The sequence below is a fragment of the Lampris incognitus genome, chromosome 8 (genome assembly GCF_029633865.1).
Source record: "Lampris incognitus isolate fLamInc1 chromosome 8, fLamInc1.hap2, whole genome shotgun sequence".
Lineage (NCBI taxonomy): Eukaryota > Metazoa > Chordata > Actinopteri > Lampriformes > Lampridae > Lampris > Lampris incognitus.
In genome coordinates, this window is record NC_079218.1 from 13,991,571 (window position 1) to 14,007,796 (window position 16,226).

The window sequence follows — 16,226 nt, forward strand, 5'->3', positions numbered from 1 at the left end:
CTCTCTCTCTCTCTCTCTCTCTCTCTCTCTCTGTCTGTCTCTTTCTGTGTGTGTGTTTCTGTCTCGCTCTCTCTCTTTGTGTCTGCCTCACACTCCTTCTCTCTCTTTCTGTCTGTCTCTCTCTCATTCTGTCTGCTGTCTGTCTCACTCTCTCTTTGTCTGTCTCTTTCTGTCTGTCATTCTCTTTCTCTTTGTCTGTCTGCCTGTCTCTCTCTCTGTCTGTCTCTCTCTCTCTCTCTCTGTCTGTCTGTCTGCCTGTCTCTGTCTCTCTCTCTGATCTCTCTGTCTGTCTGTCTGTCTGTCTGTCTGTCTGTCTCTTTCTGTCTGTCATTCTCTTTCGCTTTGTCTGTCTGCCTGTCTCTCTCTCTCTCTCTCTCTCTCTCTCTCTCTCTCTCTCTCTCTCTCTCTCTCTCTCTCTGTCTGTCTGTCTGTCTGTCTGTCTGTCTCTCAATTCAATTCAATTATTCAATATGTGCTTTATTGGCATGACATACATTTGTGTACATATTGCCAAAGCATGTAAAACAACAACACAATACAACAATGATTATAATAATAACAACAACAACAACAATGATTATGATATTAAATAACAACAGTAGCAATAGGTGCCGTCACCCACTGTCTCTCAGGTTGTGGCAAGATAATATAAATCTTGCTGCAGTGCTCGCCGCTGGCCCCCCTCCCAGGACCACCCGCAGCTTACCTCGTCCATTTCCTGCTACTCTGGAATCACATGTTCCAGCTCCTTGACAAAAGCCCGGCGCTGTTTTTCAAATTTGTCACATTTAAGGAGGAAGTGCCCCTCTGTCTCCACCTCATCTGTCATGCACTGACCACATGTTCGATGCTCTTTTGGCAACCACGTCTTTTTGTGTCTCCCCTTTTCAATGGCTAGGCTGTGGTCACTGAGCCTGTATTTGATGAGGATCTGTCGCTGCTTCCTGTCTCTGACAGTTAAGAGGTATTCTTCCAAATCATAGTTTGTTTTTAGGGCCCGATAGACTTCTAGTTTGTTTTGAGTTTTGATTTCAGCATTCCAATGTTTCAGATAATTGTTCTTGCTTTGTTTTATAGCCTGATTTATCCTCATGTTGGTTTGTTTTATAGCCTGATTTAGTATCGTAATCTTTGTTTGGGATGCAGTGCTGGCCTGAGGTTGGTTGGTCTTAGTATTTGTTAAAGGGTTAGTGAGTCTCAGAGCCATCTGCTTCAGGGGACTCTTTTTGGGGTTCAGCTCTTGAGTTTTCAGAGCTTTAAAGTGCAACGTATTTGTTGGGCTTGTATTGAAGTGCATCCAGAAATTTAGAGATCTTTTTTGTACATTTATCAATAATGGAAACCGGCCTAATTCTGTCTCTCTCTCATTCTGTCTGTTGTCTGTCTCACCCTCTCTTTGTCTGTCTCTTTCTGTCTGTCATTCTCTTTCTCTTTGTCTGTCTGCCTGTCTCTGTCTCTCTCTCTGGTCTCTCTCTCTCTCTCTGTAAACATGGCGCTTATTTAAGGGATGTGTTTGATATCAGATCATTGCCCCTACACCGACCATAAATGTGCATTGATGTGTATTGATTCAGGGGACATATCTACAGTGCGCTGACATGGGGACCCACATGGCACAGGGCCCACCGCGCCTCAGCGAGCATGCAAAGGGACATTACGTGAATTACGGTATCGACCAACTATGTGCTGTGAGGAGCTGGTTGTGTTAGGGTTTTGTATCAACTCATAACTACATGAGAGGATGAACACGTGACTTATCATATAGTGTGCTGTGCTACATGTACATTTGCATATTGTACACACACACACACACCCATATATATATATATATATATATATATATATATTGCATTGATATTGTCTCTATGATTTGATCGATCGATGATCCTCGTACCATTTGCACTATACCGGCTTTTTGCACACTGAACTTATTGTACGGATAAACACGTCTTTATTTATTGTGGTTTCGTGGTTTAGCTTTGAACCCGTGGTACATTCTGAGGGCCGACAGACCTCTTTTCGTTGTTTGTACTTGTACATCCCATAATGACAACATATTTGAATTGCGTGAAATTGAATTCAAATCAATGGTACAGCGGTGACATTCTTTAGAAGACATGTTGGATTACTTTGTGCCACGGGTATGAGGAGGCCTTGGAGAGCGATGCTGCTGTAGTTCGATGTCAGGTATCCTCAGTGGGGATGTTTCCATCCAACTGTCTGGTGAATTTATGCGATCATTTCTAGGTTCGCAAACAATAAAATGTGAATTAGGTGCATTTCCACCCATCCATCCATCCATCCATCCATCCGTTATCCAAACCGCTTATCCTTATTCAGGGTTGCAGGGATGCTGGAGCCTATCCCAGCAGTCATTGGGCAGCAGGCAGGGAGACACCCTGGACAGGCTTACAGGCCATCACAGGGCACGTACGCATGCACGCACACACACACACACACACAATGTAATATTAGTATAGAATATAATGTATAAGCATAAGTAAAATTATAAATTATTCAGCCATAACAAAACTCTGTCTAGTTGTGACATACCTTGTCGTGCATACATACTTACTTACCTCCAATATTCTATAGTCAATATATTTCTTTTGTTTTTTTTTTGTTTTTTTTTTGTCTTCTTTTTTGAAGTGATATATGCAAGTGCTCGCTGTGAACCGGAGTCAATATATGCAGAAGCACACTTGGCCAATAAAGTTGATTGTGATTCTGACCTTTGTTTGTTCTGTCTACCATGAGTGAAAGCCTTGCCACCAGTCGACATGCAGCGGGTCTGGGTTTCCTGAAGGGACAGCAGTTCTGTGCTGTGGACTCGTTTCTAGGGAGAAGCATTGACTAGAACTCAACCACATGATCTGAAGACAAAAAAGGAGAACAAAAAGGTTTTAAAAAGGAATGAAATTACTGAAAATAAAACTTCTTGTTCACGCCGTCCTACACCAAGAGGGTTAAACTCGGCAATAAACAAATGATGGTGCGTTTCCATCAGATCCATGTGAGCAAATAAAACCCTGAGCGTAGTTTTACACGTCATGTGTCCATACTTTGACACCCAGCAGAATTATGAAGCAGTTAAGATTATTTTTTGGGTGGGGGGGGGGGTTCCCCCTTTTTCTCCCCAATTGTACCCCAGCCAATTACCCCACTCTTCCGTGTCGTCCCGGTCGCTGCTCCACCCCCTCTGCCGATCCGGGGAGTGCTGCAGACTACCACGTGCCTCAGATTTGGTTGTGGCTTGATGGGGTAAAGCCACGGACGGAAGTGACGCAAAACCTCGCCGGGCGTATTGCGTTGCTATGCCGATAGCTAGCCTAGCTAACCTCCTGAGAGACATGGCGGCAAATCCAGAAGAAGCCCTTTTCACCTGACAGTGAGGAGTTTCCCCAGGGGGACGTAGTGTGTTGGAGGATCACGCTATTCCCTCCAGTTCCCCTTGAACAGGCGCCCCGACCGACCAGAGGAGGCGCTAGTGCAGCGACCAGGACACATACCCACATCCGGCTTCCCACTCGCAGACACGGCCATTGTGTCTGTAGGGACGCCCGACCAAGCCGGAGGTAACACGGGGATTCGAACCGGCGATCCCCGTGTTGGTAGGCAACGGAATCGACCGCCACGCCACCGGGACGCCCATGGAGCAGTTTTTTATTCGACAAAAACATTTCCCTCATTCACTTTAACCTGATAAAACCAAGGACCACCTCAAGTGAGCTGAAAAGCTTTGTTGTTGTTGCAGTATTGAGTTTTAGTGAATTTTGCCGTTTCCCAACAGCTTTTCTGATTATGTGCATAAAAAGTGTTCGATGGAAACACGGCTCGTGTCATTGGCACCGAAGACTCTGTGACGTCTCAGCCGTGTCACAAGGCAGAAATACCACAACAGAACAACTGCCGAGCAACAAAGCCTCTCCGTATGAGAACGATGCCAAGATAAAGCAGGCCAAGTCAGAGAGGCCCAGTTTGAAGCGGGGGATTATAGCGTGGAAGCTTCACCAACAGAGCTCACGGAAGAAAAACACACATAAGGCGGAGGAGTCGTCTGGCCAGCCGTCATCCAGAGGAAACATGGACTTGTAAGGAGCTCGCGGGCCTTCCTGCAGGTGATGGTGATCGCTGAGACCGGACGCACGGGAGCGGCCAACTTCCCCTTTGGGATGCCAGATGAAACTCCACCATGCCCAAAAAATGAAAAATTAAAAAAAATTGCATCTGAAAATTTTCCCCCGTTTTACATTGGTCATTTTCTTTATTTAGACATCCTATTTCTGCATTGATAGCCTTATTTAGATGAAAGCAAACAGCAGGTTTGGCAGAACAGCATCTAAACGAGGACTATAAAACCAGACTGGCTGTTGAACGGGTCTAAATATGTGTACTGATTACACTGCAAAAATACCTAGAGCTTTCCCGACCGCTGGAGGGGTGGTACGATGGTGTGACTCTAGAACAGCGTTTCCCAACCCAGTCCTCCAGGACCCCCTATCCTGCAGATTTTCATTGTAACCCCGCATAGGCAGTCCTGCTTGTACTTACTCAACCAATCAGCTCACAGCACTTCATTATGCAAGGTGTGCAACAGCTGACCCAATTCATCGCTGATTGGTTGAATAACTACAAACGGGTACCTATTCAGGGTTGCAAAGAAACTCTGCAGGATAGGGGGTCCTTGAGGACTGGGTTGGGAAACACTGCTCTAGAAGAACAGAGAACTGGATGTGCCAAACTGGGCTGGAGCGCAACGTAGCACTGACATAGCGGCCCTGAAGAAATTACAAATGGTCTTCTAAAACGGGGACCTCCGACATTTTCCAAAAAAGGGTCCTGACACCGTGGGAGACCAAGACATTGCAACACAAGATAACCCCACCTACAGAATCTGGGGTAGCCATTTTATTTTATTCTATTTTATTTTTGTTTTGTGTGCAGCTAGTTCCCAGCGCTCAACCAGAATCCTCTAGTGAGCTGTAAGAGCTGGGATGATGGTATAGGTCCGGGGGCACGCTGGGGGACTGCACAGTGGAATGAGAAATGAAAGTGGATGTTGTCATGGACACACACACACACACACACACACACACACACACACACACACACACACACACACACACACACACACACACACACACGGCCCTTTAAGCTTATAAATGCCTTGTAAGACACTTTCTAATTTAGCATTATTTCACTTACACAGCAGCAGCTACATTCATTAATTGATTTCACCACTTTCTCTCCTCACTCTGGGTACCTCTCAGCATCATTATATTAATTTCTGTGTGTGTGTGTGTGTGTGTGTGTGTGTGTGTGTGTGTGTGTGTGTGTGTGTGTGTGTGAGTGCATGCGTACAAGTGTAATCCCTCAGCTGTTGACTGTTTCTCGCTCTCTCTCTCTCTCTCTCTCTCTCTCTCTCTCTCTCTCTCTCTCTCTCTCTCTCTCCTCTCTCTCTCTCTCTCCTCTCTCCCTCTCTCTCTCTCTCTCTCTCTCTCTCTCTCTCTCTCTCTCTCCTCTCTCTCTCTCTCTCTCTCTCTCTCTCTCTCTCTCTCTTGCTCTCTCACGTCATGGTCATCCCTTCAGAGCACTGCAGGAGTGTCATGACGTCAGTAAGGGTCATTATCCGGAGACATGACCTGACTGCCGGATGAAACACACCGTGTTAGTAAAGCAAACTGATAAATCTCCACTCAGACACAGAGGGATGGAGCACTCTAGCTCCGCTCGTTTTTGACAAGGTTTAACGCTCTCTGAGAGATGCTGTAAATCAGAGCCAGAAACTGTCTGTGGGTGTTGGCCTCTACCAAACAGGAGAGGAGAGGAGAGGAGAGGAGAGGAAGAGAAGAGAAGAGAAGAGAAGAGAAGAGAAGAGAAGAGAAGAGAAGAGAAGAGAAGAGAAGAGAAGAGAAGAGAAGAGAAGAGAAGAGAAGAGAGGAGGGGAGAGGAGGGGAGGGGAGGGGGAGGGGAGAGGAGAAGAGAAGAGAAGAGAAGAGAAGAGAAGAGAAGAGAAGAGAAAGAGAAGAGAAGAGAAGAGGAGAGGAGAGGAGAGGAGAGGAGAGGAGAGGAGAGGAGAGAGACATATTCATGAATATACTGATTTCTCAAATGACAGACAAGCCATAAAAGGACAATGTACAGATGCTTAACCTTATCTCTGTCTATTTGTGACAAAGATAGCCACATGAAAAAGACTTACAATTGTTCCTGATTGTTTTATCTGGCCGCCAAGTGATATATCATGACTAAATTAAAAAAAAAAAACAAAAACAAACAAGTAAATACAGCCTAGCAGGGTTTCTAATATGCTAATCTACTCTGAAGAAGCCATTCAAGTACTACATTTTCATTGTCTTGGCTAAGCTAACGTTTCCAATTATGTAAATGACATTAGCACCGAGGGTTTTATGATAGTAATAATAATAATAATAGTACATTGGATTTAAAGTGCATTTCAGGAAACCCAAGGACACTGTACAGTAGTACAGAACAACAATAAAGAGTGTCTTTATGCATGTTCAGTAATCCAGGTAATAAAGTCACAAAGCTGAATCGGTTCATCAGGCACAACGTTTATTGAGAGAGAAACGTTTCATCGCTCATCTAGTGACCTCTTCAGTCTCAACTGACTGCAGGTCAGTGATGAAACGGTTCTATCGATAAACGTTGTGTCCAACTTTGTGATTTTTTTTTTTACGTGAATTATTGAGCATGCATAAAGACATTTTGACTCGTTTCAGTGAGGACTTGCCTTAAACTTGTACATGAGTTCGGGTAGACTATGGGAACCACCTGCGATTCAGCCTCAGATGCAGACAGAGCAGATTATGCCTAAGAGCCTGCAAATGAAATCTTCAGTCAAGGGGCCACCGAGCTAACAAGATCCTCCAGAAGACACAGAGCCAGCCGTTGAACGAACGGCTGAGACAAACTAATTTTACCGTCGACGCTTTGAAAGTCCAAAAGGAGCAGATCCAACAGAGACTCACGTCGTGTCTAGATGAGACCACTTTCCAACGTGTGATTGAGTTCACAGCAAAGGTTCGTCTAGCTCAACGCGAAAAGGCGAAAACCAGGCAGCAAAAGAAGTTCAACCTACTTGCCATAGGCCAGAGACATCGGCATACCATGGACCACGGGCCCGAACTGCAGACACAGAGACGGTTGCCAGACACACACCGGTGATGTGGACAAGTGGGGGGAAGAATCTGTCCGACAGACAATTCACCCAGGCGGAGAAAGACATCATTTTTAAGAGGCTGAATTTTGCTGTCATGCTGAGGGAAATCCCGCTAGTGGAACTGACCACAGCCACGGAATCAGCGATCTATCTGTAGCAACAACATCAGGGTTGATTGATTGGCCCGGACGCAGAGCAAACTGCGGACAAAAGTTTCAGCCTGTCTCAACAATGCAAAAGCACCGCCATCCAACATCAGGAGAGACGAGAGGAAAGCTCTCGTGACTCACAGTATGGACAATAACATCATCCTTCCGGCAGACAAAGGCAGATGCACTGTTGTATTAAACCAGACAGACTATCATGAGAACGTTATGATGTTACTTAGCAACATAAATACTTATGAGCCCCTGAAACGAGATTCAAGCAGTGGTTACCTCCAAAAGAAGGCGCCAGGAGACATCCTAATCAGATGCCCGAACCACCTCAGCTGGCTCCTTTCGACACGAAGGAGCAGCAGCTCTACTCCGAGCTCCCTTCGGATGTTCAAACTCCTCACCCTATCTCTAAGGCTGAGCCTGGACACCTTATGGAGTAAACTCATTTCAGCCGCTTGTATCCGTGATCTCACCTTTTCGGTCACTACCCAAAGCTCATCAGCATAGGTGAGGGGTTGGAACAAAGATTGACTGGTAAATTGAGAGCTTTGCCTTCCAGCTCAGCTCCCTCTTCACCAAAATGATCCAGTACAACGTCTGCGTTACTGCTGATGCTGCACCAATCTGCCTGTCAATCTCTCGCTCCATCCTACCCTCACTTGTGAACAAGACCCCGAGATACTTGAACTTTGTCAAATAACTCCCCTGGCTCACGTTTCCACAGGAAGGAGATAGGCGTAACACCAGCTTCCTTCAAACTCGTGTCGGCTGCTCTCGCCATTTTACACGCTGAAGCCTCGCATGGATTGCATTACCCTAAGGCCGCGAAGGAGGCGTAGGGAGAATGCTTTCGGTTGCTTGCTGCAGGCGCCCGGGTGGGCCAGAGGGGTCGCTGGAGAACGACGAGTCCCCGAACACTACACCGATCTACACCCACTATCCTTCGGGTAAGGGTGGCCTAATGAATGCCTTACCCCATGGACGCTCTGACCATGAGCGGTCACGGCGAGTCTGGGATACGAACCTCCCAGCCACATGACGAGCGGGCTGCAAGAACGGCGGGTTATTCCGCTCGGCCATCAGAGCGGCCCAGATGGATTTGATTTTTGCCTGAAAAACGTCCAGAGACATATTGCAGCATTGTACAGAGCCAATGATGGGGATGGTATTCAGGGGCCAACATAGCCCATTGATAGTGGAGAAGCGGGATCCAGGATTTCCTTGCTGTTATTAATGACATTAGCATAGTAAACTGATTTGGCCTGGGAGAGGGTATTCTTGCAGTCCTTGACATGCTCCCTGTAGGCCTCTAAGTAGACTGGAAGGACCAGATTTTTTTATAAAGCCTCTCCAGTTGGTGGCCAGCAGACTTCATCAAGCACAGCAAAGGGGTACCCAAGGAGCAGACAGACAGAAAGAGACAGTCCGATTTTTCAAAGGGGCAACAGAGTCAAGGCTGGAGGAGAGAGTGCGTCATAGTGAGACATCAACTCCTCAGTTGAGGTGATAAAAGAATCTGGATTATTTTGTGTTTGAAATATATTTCCTGGAACAGTTGTGCGGACTGATTTAATGTTCCTTTCTTCAATGTTTTGTTTTTGACACATCTTTGTTAGGGGAACAGCCACATTACACAGGATAGCACGATGGTCAGAGATGGTAAGATCCAGTCCACGCAGGTTGGAGGGGGCAACACCTGTCGAGTAGACAAGGTCCAGAACATGGCCTTTTACTATGTGTGGGAAATTTTACACACTGAGTGGTGCCAAAACAGTCAAGGAGAGACAGAAACTCAGCAGCAAATGCCCACCTGTTGGAGTCAACTTGGATGTGAAAAATCACCTAGCAGGAGCATAGTTGGTGAGATGGAACAAACAAGTGTAAGGACCTCTGAGAGAAATGTGGGAGGGCAAGAGACTAGGACTATTTGCAGAGGGTGAAGACCAACCAGCCCAAGGGCCAGATATTCAAAAGATCGGGTGCTGGGTGTAGAGAGGATCTTTGCCTTGAGGTTTGTTTGATAAATAATTGCAAGCCTCCATCCCAACCCACTGAGCGAGGCTTTTGAAGGTATACATAGCTTGGTGGAGTAGCTGGATTAATAGCAATAAAGTCATTGGTTGCTGCCAGGTGCGGGCATTTGGTTGCTGCCAACAAAAGCCAATGACTAAAAACTAACTGTGTCAGGGTGGCTCACCTGGTAGAGTGGTACCACATAAGGCTGAGTCCTTACAGCAGTGGTCTGGGTTCGAATCTGGCCCAGGCCCTTTGCTTCATGTCATCCCTTGTCTCTCTCTCTCTGATTATTGCTGTCAAATAAAGGTGGAAAATGCCAGTGAAATGATCTTTAAAAAAAACAACTAACTATCACCGACCATAAAATCCTTTGTGCTAATGTTGTTTGATGTCATTTCCACCACTGGAAAGGTAACTTAATAAAAAGAATGAGAATGTGGTTCTTAGAATAACTTATTAATCATCAGAAACCCAAAAGATTAAAGATTAGAAGCCCAAGCTAAACTAGACTGCAGTTTTTCTTCCCACCAACTGACATCATGATACATCTCTTGATGGTTGATAAGAAAAAAACAACAACAAAAAAACACTTTCACTTCTGGCCCAGAGACCCAGAAATGATGGGGTAATAACTGCAGGTATTTTTCAGATGTCGTTTCTGTTGTAGATAGACAGAGATACGGTTGAACTTTGACATATGATTCCTTTAAGTAAGTGAAGTGAATGATACAGATTTATTGCATTATTAGCAAACCATTCTACAGAGCAGCAACTCAAAACATGATGTGTTATGTTGTCCTCTCTGCGGACCAGGCTCATGATCACAGTGACTTTTATTGTGGAGGGTCCAGGGATTGACTGGAAATATACAGTGACCCTTGTGATGGGGTCTTGAGTCACAGTGTGAATAACAGTGGAGGCAGTGTGTGTGTGGAGGTTTATGAGCTGACTCCCGGTGGGTGACGTGAGGATCCGTCCACATTTTTGATTTATTAAAAGTTTGACTTGAACCAGGGCCCTAGTTCTCAAAATGCAATGCAATAACCATCTCTCTGTCTGTCTTTCCATTTGTCTCCATGTCCATTTCTCTCTATCTCACCCCTTGAACTCTCTCTCTTCATCTATTTCTCTTTTTCTCCGTCTCTCGCTACCTCATTCTATTTCTGTTTATCTTTCACCATCTCTCCATCACCTATGCGTCAACCCTGCCCTCTCTTCTTCACATCCTCATCCCTTTCACAAATTTTCTGTCCATATGATTTTAAAACATTTATCTTTTTAAATTCTATCTATCTATCTATCTATCTATCTATCTATCTATCTATCTATCTATCTATCTATCTATCTATCTATCTATCTATCTATCTATCTATCTATCTATCTATCTATCTATCTATCTATCTATCTATCTATCTATCTATCTATCTGTCTGTTTGTCTGTCTGTCTGTCTGTCTGTTTCCTCAGTGAGGCTGTATTTCATCCGGTGAAGTGACGGCTGGTATCATGTGGCAGAAACATAGCAGAAACAGACCGACTCTCCCCATGACAGCCAGTGGGCCAAAAAGGCCAAAAAAGGGGATAAGAGGGTTAGGAGAGGAGGGGAGAGGAAGACCGGATGGCAGAAAGAATAGAACTGAATGAGTCTTTAAGCCCAGGGGAGTGTTGAGAGGGGGACGGGAGAAAATGACAGGAGAAAAAAGGAGGAGAGGGAACTCTCTTATGTCATACAGTTCGAGTTTTTTTCCATCAAACATTTTTCCATCTTCAGTTGCGAAGGAAGAAGTCACTTGGATGAGTGATGAAACATTTCTACCACTAACTGTTGCATCCAGATGAACTGATCAACTTTCTGGGATTTCCTTACCTGGATTAATGAGCATGCGTAAAGACATTTCCATCATTCATATGCCTTCGGAGGTTTTCCGGGCATGTCCAACTGGGAGGAGACCCCGGGGTAGACCCAGAACTCATTAGAGGGACTACATGTCCAATCTGGCCTGGGAATGCCTTGGGATCCCCCAGGAGGAGCTGGAGGGCGTTGCTGGGAAGAGGGACATCTGGAGTGCCCTACTTAGCTTGCTGCCACCACGACCCGACCCCGGAGAAGCAGCTGATGATGAGATGATATGAGATGAGATGAGATATCAGTTATGATGTCATTTTGCTTCATTTTGGAGATTTTGGATGTGGGACCACTCACTGCTGGACTCATCTTTACAACGGTATCTTATGGGACAAGTGGACAGGAGTGTCAGACATGTTTCAATAAGTCAATTTTAACCCATTTATCTAAACCAGGTATTTGGAAGTGCAGGTTAAAAGTTATCATGTGAGATGTCCAATATGATCAATGGTGGATGCAGAAAGTAGAAGCCTATACTTACCGTAGGTAGTAGTAACCATCCATAAACTAGCCGGCCAGCACCATAGAGAAGTCATAGAGAATGGACAGTCATGGACATAGTCTGACTGACACGGTAAGGGAGTTTGTTGTTTGAAGACTCTGTTTTGTTGTTATTTTATTGCTATTGTTGCTGCAGTGTTGAAGAGCTGAAACTCAAGAATTTTACTCTCTTATATTTTTAGAATGAGACGTAACAATAAAGACTCTTGAATCACTTGTCCCATAAGACACCACTGTAAAGCGGAGTCCATCGGTGGTCCATGTCCAACATCTACTGAATGAAGTCGATGAATAAAATGAGATCATAACTGATATGTATGATGGAAAACACTATGAAAATAAGACCCAGGTTGTAAAAAAAATAAAAATTATCCTTTAACACAACCTGTTGTGAGTGTCTTCTGCTCACAAGACTCATAAAATTCTATATTACCAGCTGTAAAACAGGCCTCTGGGGGTCTTCTGTAAACCTTAAACTCCCTCGCGGATCCCACAGCGCTCAGAATGAGTTCAGTAACGTTACTGTTTGGTCTTGACGAGACTGTGGAACGTTAACGTAGTCTTCATATCAAACTAATCAAAAAGACTTAGAAATGAATAAATATTGAAATGAATTGGGGACTGGCTGCACTAGAATATTTCCCAGCAAAAGACGAGGCCTTCAACAGCCACTCCTAGCAGACACAGTTCAGCTCATTTAAAGACGAGTGCAAAACTCAGCTGTCACCAGTTCCTCTCTTTACAGGTCTATAGCGAGCCAGCTCGCCTTCCTTATGGTTCACTGTAGTTATGCATGACGGAATTAAAATAATAATAATAATAATAAAATTAAAAGAGCACCATAAACGTGTACACGCTTTTGCCAGTTATTCTGGGAAACTCTGACATCTAGTGACAAAAAGCAGCGATGATATGGATTCTGTACTGCAGAGCGGCTTTTGATTATGGTATCGTGGGTTACGTTTTTCACCCTTTTTACCTTGAATATTCACTTGAATTGTTTGTTTTGTTCACTTTGGCTTTTAGAAACAGAATCAAGATTGCTTTAAACACAAATTGGAAAAGTACAAATTAATGTTCCTTATGAAGTCACTGTAGACCCACTGACTTGACTAATAGTGCCACAGTGCATACTGATACACATGGTACACGGACAACAGACTAACATAGTACCACAATACATGCCTATACACATGGAACACAGACAACAGTACCTCTAACAGACTAACATAGTACCACAGTACATACTGATACACGTGGTACACAGACAACCTCTAACAGACCAACATAGTACCACAGTACATACTGATACACGTGGTACACAGACAACCTCTAACAGACCAACATAGTACCACAGTACATACTGATACACATGGTACACAGACAACAGTACCTCTAACAGACTAACATAGTACCACAGTACATACTGATACACATGGTACACAGACAACCTCTAACAGACCAACATAGTACCACAGTACATACTGATACACATGGTACACAGACAACAGTACCTCTAACAGACCGAAATAGTACCACAGTACACACTGATACAAATGGAACACAGACAACAGTACCTCTAACAGACTAACATAGTACCACAGTACACACTGATACACATGGTACACAGACAACAGTACCTCTAACAGACTAACATAGTACCACAGTACATACTGATACACATGGTACACAGACAACAGTACCTCTAACAGACCAACATAGTACCACAGTACACACTGATACACATGGTACACAGACAACAGTACCTCTAACAGACCGAAATAGTACCACAGTACACACTGATACAAATGGAACACAGACAACAGTACCTCTAACAGACTAACATAGTACCACAGTACACACTGATACACATGGTACACAGACAACAGTACCTCTAACAGACTAACATAGTACCACAGTACACACTGATACACATGGTACACAGACAACAGTACCTCTTAACAGACTAACATAGTACCACAGTACACACTGATACACATGGTACACAGACAACAGTACCTCTAACAGACTAACAAAGTACCACAGTACACACTGATACACATGGAACACAGACAACAGTACCTCTTAACAGACCAACATAGTACCCACAGTACACACTGATACACATGGTACACAGACAACAGTACCTCTAACAGACTAACAAAGTACCACAGTACACACTGATACACATGGAACACAGACAACAGTACCTCTTAACAGACCAACATAGTACCACAGCACATACTAACTGCTGCGTAGCTGTGGGTGGGCCTTGGTGGGTCTGAGCCCACCCATTTGGCACCCAGGCCCACCCAAGCAGAAGGCTTCCTTTTTTTTGCTGGATCGTCCAGTGAATAGCAGTCAGTGAAGACTGTTTAAATTATCGGACTACGTGACCAATAAAAATAAAACAGTTCTTGTTCTCTTGTTTACCATATGATGATGATAGGTCAGATGCTTTGAGTGGCAGTGCGTTTCGCAAATGCCAGATAGTGAGCAGCCCCTCCTCTTTCACTCTGCGTACAGAGTGCTCTGACCAATGGGGGCCGTGACCCCCCAGGCCCCCACGTGGCCACGCCCCTGTGTGTGTGTGTGTGTGTGTGTGTGTGTGTGTGTGTGTGTGTGTGTGTGTGTGTGTGTGAGTGTGTGTGTGTGTGTGTGTGTGTGTGTGTGTGTGTGTGTGTGTGTGTGTGTGTGTGCTCATGCCCAGGACAACTGGCCATAAGGCGCATAACACCTGCTCCATTTGTGCACGACAAAACAGCTCTCTTCTCCCACACACTGTTTAATCCAAATATAGGCTAATTAAAAGGGTAGCCCCACCACCAAAATTCAGTCATATTAGACACATGCTATCATTCCCAAATCCCAACTTTAATGCTGTGAAGTTGTCCATGGAAGATTGATAACCAACTCATTATTTAATGACCTGAACATACTATACATCAGATTCACATGGGGGGAAAAAATACATACTGGGACCTTAAACAGCCCAAACATAGGCAGTGTGCACATAAACCTCTTTTCTAGTCTGGACCTCATTCCTGACCAGGCTTACATGGGTCCCCCTGCTCCAGCGGTGCTATTACGGCATCCGGTGTCGTGCTCTCTGAGGGCTGACGGAGCGGGGGCGGGAGCTGTCGGAGTTGGGCCCTCTCTTGTCCCAGAGCCCAGGAAAACTGACCCAGTGTTCCCCCCCGGTGTCGGTGGCCCTTTATGTACCTCTATCCATCCCATGGTTAATGATGCTGTTGAGTCTGTCATCTGTGTGTGTGTGTGTGTGTGTGTGTGTGTGTGTGTGTGTGTGTGTGTGTGTGTGTGTGTGTGTGTGTGTGTGTGTGTGTGTGTGTGTGTGTGAGAGAGAGAGCATGTGGCGACCTTGCCAGGCTATGTGATGCTGCTACCATTCGTCTTGGTGCCTGTTACATTTCCTCTGATGATGTATAAGGCTTGTATAATTAAACTGTGGTGCATTCAGGCAAGTATAGTTGTAATGGCCTATTTTGGTCAACATTTGCATTTCAGAACCTATTAAGTATGATTGGTCTTGGCTGGCTAGGTCCACCTGATTTTCTTTGTGCCCACCCACACTGTGATTTTTGCCTACGCTATAGCATACTAATACAAATAATACACAGATAACAGGGCCTCACGTTGAGCCTTTTCTTTCCTATCTAAATTTCAACAAACAAGTGCAAGTGTACTTTTTTGTTCCCTTTGACTCTCTCTGACACACAAACACACAAAGTAACACCAACTTGTTTTTACCAGTGTCTGCGCTTGATTCTGACTCAGCTGCTCCTTCTGGTGTAGCGGTGCACAGAATGATGTCACACAGGCTCAATCTGGTGCTGCACATTTAATTAAAGTTTCTGCGAAATGCAAGAATATGTATTCAGATTCCGATCGCTACACAGCGTTTTCTGCTTCCATCTTATACACAGATACTCTCATTTTCTGACGAACTCAAGATAAACAACAACAAAATATCACAAATGCACATAAATAAAATAATTACACCACCTCTCATACTCCCGAGGACTGAGTCAGTTCTTTCGAGGGGTAACATGTCTCATCGCGAGACACCCTAGACAGGCCGCCAGGCCATCACAGGGCTGACACACACACGTAATTATTATATTATCAAATTAATTAAATTATAAAGTCCACTTTTTTAATTATCTTAATGTTGGCAATTGGTGATGAAATTACACCCAACAATGTACCCTATGGCAGTGGTTCTCAACCTTTTTGGGGTCCTGGACCCCCTGCGTATTTTTGATCTACCCTGAGGACCCCTCCAGCTGATCTTGGGGGAGGGGGGTTGCAATTTGATAGAAACAGTAGAAACTGCATTTTAAATTGCATTATAGCATTTGTTCACTCTTTGGGGCAAAAATAAGAGCTTTCAGTTGTAACTTAGATATAGTTAACAAAACAGAATTCTTATGCAGTAACTTTCAG

General features: G+C 44.6%; 1 protein-coding gene and 1 long non-coding RNA gene across 2 annotated transcripts in view; one reads left to right on the forward strand and one right to left on the reverse strand.

The window, feature by feature from the left end:
• Positions 1-16,226, forward strand: part of adra1ba (adrenoceptor alpha 1Ba) — a 45,688-nt gene that overhangs the window by 18,731 nt on the left and 10,731 nt on the right. The window lies entirely within an intron of this gene.
• LOC130116951 (uncharacterized) lies at positions 1,951-11,311 on the reverse strand. The gene is made up of 3 exons (XR_008810612.1): positions 11,223-11,311; positions 2,733-2,873; positions 1,951-2,408 (listed from the first exon to the last, which is right to left on the reverse strand). It is a non-coding gene; the product is annotated as an uncharacterized LOC130116951 (long non-coding RNA).